A 6825-nucleotide genomic window follows, 5' to 3' on the forward strand; every position below is an offset into this window, starting at 1 on the left:
TAATTATGAACAGTTCTGGCAGACAGTGCATGTCTGATAATGACCTTAGTCCTCATGGTCATGTGATCGGCACAGTAGTACTGTTTTTGCTTTTTCCACAAAATAAGAGAGTTATTTTTATTCTGAGCATATATTTTTACTAGATACAGGATTATGCCACAGTAATAGATTGTGTGCATAGAAAAGCAGTAGTGCCAGGGGTTATCTTAATACACTGGAGAGCCTGAACATTGTATCCTTTAAAATTCAATTATTTAAACTAATTTCTCTGCGGAGGATCGTGTAGAGTACAACTTGAAATTTACCGAGCAGCTAGTTGACATAGTCAACTCCAAGTCCACAGTCATGTCGCTAACTTTCCCTCAAAGGAACTTGCACTCAAATATCCTTACCACAACCATATGTCAGTAACACAGTCTAATATCAATTTACCTAACTGCATGTTTTTTTGGAAAGTGGGCGGAAACCCACCAAACACAGGAAAGTCACACAAATGTCACCGTGTCCTGGATGATTTTCCAGCTTGGGACCCTTGTACTGACAAGGCAAAAATGCTAGCTACTGAGCAGCTATGCCTACAATTCTTCAGGTTAAAACTGGGGGATATTGATCTATACAAATTTTGGTATTTAAGTTACTTGTATCTCTCAAAATGGGCCTGATTTATTAAAGGCTGGAAAGGATACACTTTCATCAGTGAAGCTGGGTAATGCAGCAAACCTGGAATGTATAATTAAAAGTAATTTGCTATTTGTTAGCGAATGTTTTCAATCCTAGATCAGATCCATTCGAGGTTTGCTGGATCACCCAGCTTCATCGATTAAAGTGTATTCTCTCCAGCCTTGGAGAGTTTTATTATATCAGGCCCATTGCATCAGTGGATGAGAGCACACTACAGTGTTATTTTTTTTTGCACCCAGGCAATACACTAGGCACTGCTACCCAAGTGCTGTATTCCATGTTTAAAATATCAACACAACCCAATAGACAGGTAAGTTGAATAACTAAGTGTATATTACGCATCATAAAATGTTGAACTTAATTTTCCCAATATCCTATTAGTATAATGCAGTACCACTACAGGTGGCATAGATCTTCCTGTTTCTCTCACACTTGGGGGCATTGAAAGTCTTTCTTGCGTTATATGCTATATAAAAATGTTGGGGTTTGGAATGCAGTGTGGAGCACAAACAGCTGGGGTAATCTGTTACTTTGGGATAGGTATACCTGTGGCTCCATAATATTTAATTGGACTGCAAACCTAAGCTCTGTATTATTTCCATACTTAGTTTTGGATTTTATTGGATGTTAGTAGAGGTAGTTAAATCTGCAGTTAGGGTTTTTTAATATATTATTATAAAACAACTGGATAGGCTGGCTTTCCAATTGCATTAACAAAGTAGTGTATCCAATTTACATGAACAATGTCTTTTACTATATTTTAACAGAATGTCTTAGGTAAAGGTATTTACAAATAAATATTTGTAACATTATGCTAGGATACCAGTTTTTAAAGATTTTTTTTGCCATCCAAGTAAAGTGATGCCACCATGGCAGTCAAGGACAGATTGGGGATCTCGGGCCCACTGGAGGAAATGGGAAGTAGGACCCACCATAATGTAGTATACACTATGGGGAAATATTTGTATGTTGTTCTATCAGAGGGTATGGTTACTTACAGTCTATAGTTTAATCCTGTATAAAAAGCAGGGCCAGCATTAGGAATTATTAATAATAAAGATTTTAATTCATTAGTAGTAGGATAGCTGGACATACCGGCAGTACACTATTTAAAATGCTTCAGAGACTGATTATTTTTTACAGAAGACAGACTGCTTACATATAACAAAGTTGAAACGAAAAAGTTATATTACACTTGCTGTTTTGTTCACATAATACAGGGAGTCTGTGTCTATGTCTGAGCCTACTTTAAAAAGAAGTTTGTATATCAGTTTGGGAATGCCCAGCAACCCTCAGCTGTTGAGACAAGGAACATATAGGTCAGGATTGTGTAACAGTGTCCCTTACATTTCAACTTAGTAAGTGCACCAATCTGTTCTATTATTGGTGTCACTAAACATAAAAATAAAATAAAAATGTCACTTGTGTCAGTGAGTTTAAAATTATTTAATAGTTGCTAATAATAACTAGGGAGAACACCTTGAATGGATGGAGAATAAAAAGATCAGTGCACCACTGCCACCAGCTTTTGAGCATGTCCAAGAATTAGGTATGGTCAGTAAAGTATGGGTTGTATGCTTTAGACACATATTAAAGACATTTTACAGACATATTTTATTTAGTCTTTTTTCTATGGGATAAAAAATGTGCTGCTGGTTTTTCCCCATAGGTACCTTAAAGCAGACCTAATATGACATTTTTAACTATATATAATAGGGTGATAAAAACTGAATGGGAAAATCCAGAGCCTCCTGGGATACATAAGTTACGTATCCCAGGAGGCTTTGGGCTTTTTTAATTCAGGCTTCATATCAGGCATCACAAAAGCGCTGATCACACACATTTGGAGGAAATTTTTAGGAGGAAGCCGCACCCAATTTTGTGTCTGCAGGTGACAACTTCAGTCATATGTCAACACACAATGGCTGTATTTCAGCAATCTGCTGGGTCAATGTTAGTGACCCCCTATGTTACCCCTGGCAATGGTACAAGCAGATCAGTAATAGAAAGGCCCATCCTGTTTGTTTATGTCAGGATTGTGACTGCCCTGACCCCAGGAATACTCAAAGCTAAGCACTTCTGGGTTCATTCTTGATAGGAGGGGGTTCAGAAATAGATTGACCCTTGACCAACCTGGAGGACTGTGCAGTAGCCCTGGGTTAATGGGTGAGGTGGAGGGAGAATCACCAGATTACCTGCCCACATTAGGCTCAGATCAGTCATAAGGCTGCCTACTATAGATAAGAGTCTGGGGTTCAATGGATCCCCTACAATATTTGTGTCTCTGCGGTGGAACAACTTGTAAAACTCGAACACCTGCCTGGCAATTTACAGAGGATTATTCACTTATAGGTACAAGGTATCCTTATTTTTATTTAAACTCTTCAATTGATAGGATGGAGGTCTAAAACTGTTTCCCTTTCCTGGTGTCCCCATACTCTTTTGTTCTTTCTGTGGCCAACACAGCCAACCTTAAGTATAATATACAAATGGTGGTAGAAAGAGAAAAAGCATGCACGACTAAATTAAGTGAATAAGATAAAACTGTATAGATCAGTAACATAAAAATACATTTACATTCCCTAATTTCAGGTTGTAACACTTCAAATTGTGGGAAAATCCTATAGTTTTTTTTTAAAGACACCAGCAGCTGGAAAAAGGAGGTCATGTCAAGCTTGAGGAAAACCTGAAAATGGTTAAAAATGTAATTAAGATTTATGGGGAAGATTCAATTCACACTTAGTACAGAGAATCTTCCTAAACTCTGTAGCACCAACATTTGTTTTATCCAATCTAATTTTTTATAGAAATTAAACTCATTAAAACAAAAAAGTCACTAAGTTTTTCACAGAAATAACAAGCAAATTCTCTTTTGCCTAAAAAAAGAAGAAAAAAAAAACTTCCCCTCTACTGCTAAGTTTTTGTATTCATTACTGCAAAAAAAAGATAGAGATAATGCAACTCATGCTCATGGAGAGGAGTTATGTCAATAGTAGCTGCCCAATGGCCCAAGGGGATATCGGTGGGACCTGAAAAAAGCAGCAGCAGAGATGGAGGCAGCTGTGGAAGCATCAGTGACCTGTCATTGCAGGAGGGAGAGGTAGTCATTTGTCATTGCAAAGAAAGAGGTAGGTATGTGCCAAAATGTGAGTGTTTAATGAATTTGCTGTGGAACTGCGCATACAAGTATGATAACTACACTGTGTTGGACTTAACTTACAGCCAAGCCTAACTGTGGATATAATGCCTCATGTTTTGCATGTACTGTATATTGTATGTACACTTGTTATTGACTGTTATACCTGAAATGATGAAGGGATAGGATTTTAATACAAATTTTGTGCCATTCTGTCACCAGTGACTTTACTTAAGCATACTTTAAGCGGAAAAAAAAAATTAAATCCTAATGTTGTTGATTCTTCTGAAAATGCTAGCCTAGATATCCTGCTGATTAGCTGAATCCCAAACAGCTAAATACACAGATTAGGTACATATCTTAAGGGAATGGTAATAGCAGGATATGTTTGGCTCCCTAGAATCCTAAAATAATCCCTTAGTCCTGCGGGAATACACACAGCAGGCTTCAATACTTTTAAACATCAGCGTGATGTTTATTTATACCATGTACAATATTTACCAGAACAATGAAATAAAACAAGACAGCAAAATAAATCCCACCACTTACTCTGTTTGCCACACAGATCCAATCTATCTCAGCAAAATAATAGTAAAACAAACTCTAAACTGGATTAATTGCATGAGGGACCCATTACTCAGGAATCTGGGTAAGATGTTAACTACCTTTTTATAGTTTTTCACAAACATCAATTCTGTCCTGTTGTCATAAAGTCCCCTAATTCCTGTTTTAACTTCAGGTTTGGAACATCTGTTGACAATTTATTCAAATTTGGCAATTTTGAACCATGACAGTGTTTAACTGTAAAATTGTGCAAGGAACCACTGCCTAATGCTTTTCTTTGTTTAGGAAGATTCACTTTCAAAGGGGTCGTTCAGTAATAAAACCAAAATTCTGCTTCAACAAGAAATATCTGAGGGATTCCAAAGCTCATTAAATGTCCCAGCATTATTTTTGACTTACACTATTAGTCTTCTTGTGGCTAATAACCCTTTTACTGAGCTAAATCACCAAGTGTTCTCCCCTATTATGAATTCAAAACAAAATGGGCCATCTGTAAAACACACCCATATGGTGTAGAAAAATAACTGGTTCGTTTCACAAGGACTTTTTTAGGGATACCATTTTGTTGTGACCCCTAATTCATATTTGTTATGGGGCCAGCAACCAGCAATTCCAAAAAGTCTTGGAGTTGTTTCCTATTAAAGGGGTAAGGTCAACTGCTCCTGCCTATACCATACCCCAAGTATTTGGCCTCCTGTAGCCCAGTTGCCTTTTTTTTCCACAGAACATCTAGGACTGCCTATACTTTTGGCAAATGCGGTGACCAGTCTGTACAGTCAATACCAACATCATTAAAATGTATTGCTGCATATCTTTGGTAAGGACAAAGAATCCTTTCTATTGTGCAAATATTTTAGGGGCATTTTGTGGGCCAAAGATCAACCTTTTAAATTGGAAGGTTTCCCCTGGGGTTTAAAGACTGTTTTTTTGGGGGGCCTAATCAGAGATTGGAACCTCCTAATACCCTTTGCTCAAGTCATATTGTTGGGTATCAGGCTGTATCCAAACAATCAGAGTTTATCTGTTTAATGTATGGTCAAATTTGGTAATAGCATACAACCTTCTAAAAGCATTACAAAAGCAACAAGCTCCATTGGGCTTTGGTACAGCAACAAAGGGATTTGACCGTCTCTATTTGATTCTTCAATCATTCCAAGTTCTAACATTTTCTTTACGTTCTGTGCAACATTCACCTTTCTGGTATATGATATGGCTTTTGCTTCACCTTTTCCCCTGGGTCAGGTACTTTGTCTAACTTGGGACTGAGAGAATATTTCTCTGTTTCTTTTCCAGAATTCACAAACCTGCACATCTGACAAGGTTTTACCTTAGGAAACAGAGGAATGTGTCAGGGATACTGGGGCCACATCTACTACTACCACTAATACTCCCTTCTCGTTTAAGGAATTAATATGATTGACATGGTAGATTATTATTATTATTAAACAGGATTTATATAGCGCCAACATATTACGCAGCGCTGTACAATAAATAGGAATTGCAAATGACAGACTAATACAGACAGTGATACAGGAGGAGAGGACCCTGCCCCGAAGAGCTTACAATCTAGTAGGTGGGGGAATTTCATACACAATAGGATGGGGAATAGATCTGTTCAGGTTTCCTTCTCTCTGGTTGGCTAACTTTGCAATTGGCTTCTTCTATCTTTTCCATTACCATAAAAGGGCCTTGCCACTTTTCCAAAAATCTTCTCTGAATCAAGGGGCCCAAAACTAATACAGGTATAGATTGTCTATTATGACACCTGTGCTTGAACCAGGTCCTATACAATAGGTATCACTAACTCAATCTTGTGCAATGAAGCCACATTCTCAGAAACAATTTTGTGCAGGGTTCTCCCTCTTAAACTTGTAAGTTGCTAAAAGTGTTACAGTTAAGGACGCGCCACAATTCCCCACAGGTTTTCCTTATTTGAATTAATTTATGGTTCTGTGGAATGGTGACCATAGAGTCATTTAAATGGGCAAAACCTGTGGTGAACTGTTGAAAGTTATTATCTATGATTCTTTTGGCAACTTACAAAGTTCCCTAACTTGATCAGTAAGGACTTTAAAAATCTTACCCAGCTAAACTCCTGAAATAGTTTGGGCCAATCTTTTTAGCTGACATATTACTCAAAGGTATAGCTTCCAGATAGTGGGTGTTATAAACTAGGATTGCATGAAAGTTCTGATGGATCTGGGCAAGCTTCGTTAATGGGCCAACCAGATCCATAACAGTACTTTTATTTGAACCTTACTAATGGGTAGTAACACTAATGGACTATGGAAATGAGGCACAGGGTAAGATACCTGGAAAGCTGAACAAGAGTGACAATGATTCCTAATATCTTTTTTTTACCCCTGGCCAGTAGAATCTTAGTCCTGAGATGCCCTCCCAATAAATGTCCATGTGCCTAAAAGCTTTTCATATGACAAGCTGCT

This window comes from Pyxicephalus adspersus, chromosome 5 (genome assembly GCF_032062135.1).
Source record: "Pyxicephalus adspersus chromosome 5, UCB_Pads_2.0, whole genome shotgun sequence".
NCBI lineage: Eukaryota > Metazoa > Chordata > Amphibia > Anura > Pyxicephalidae > Pyxicephalus > Pyxicephalus adspersus.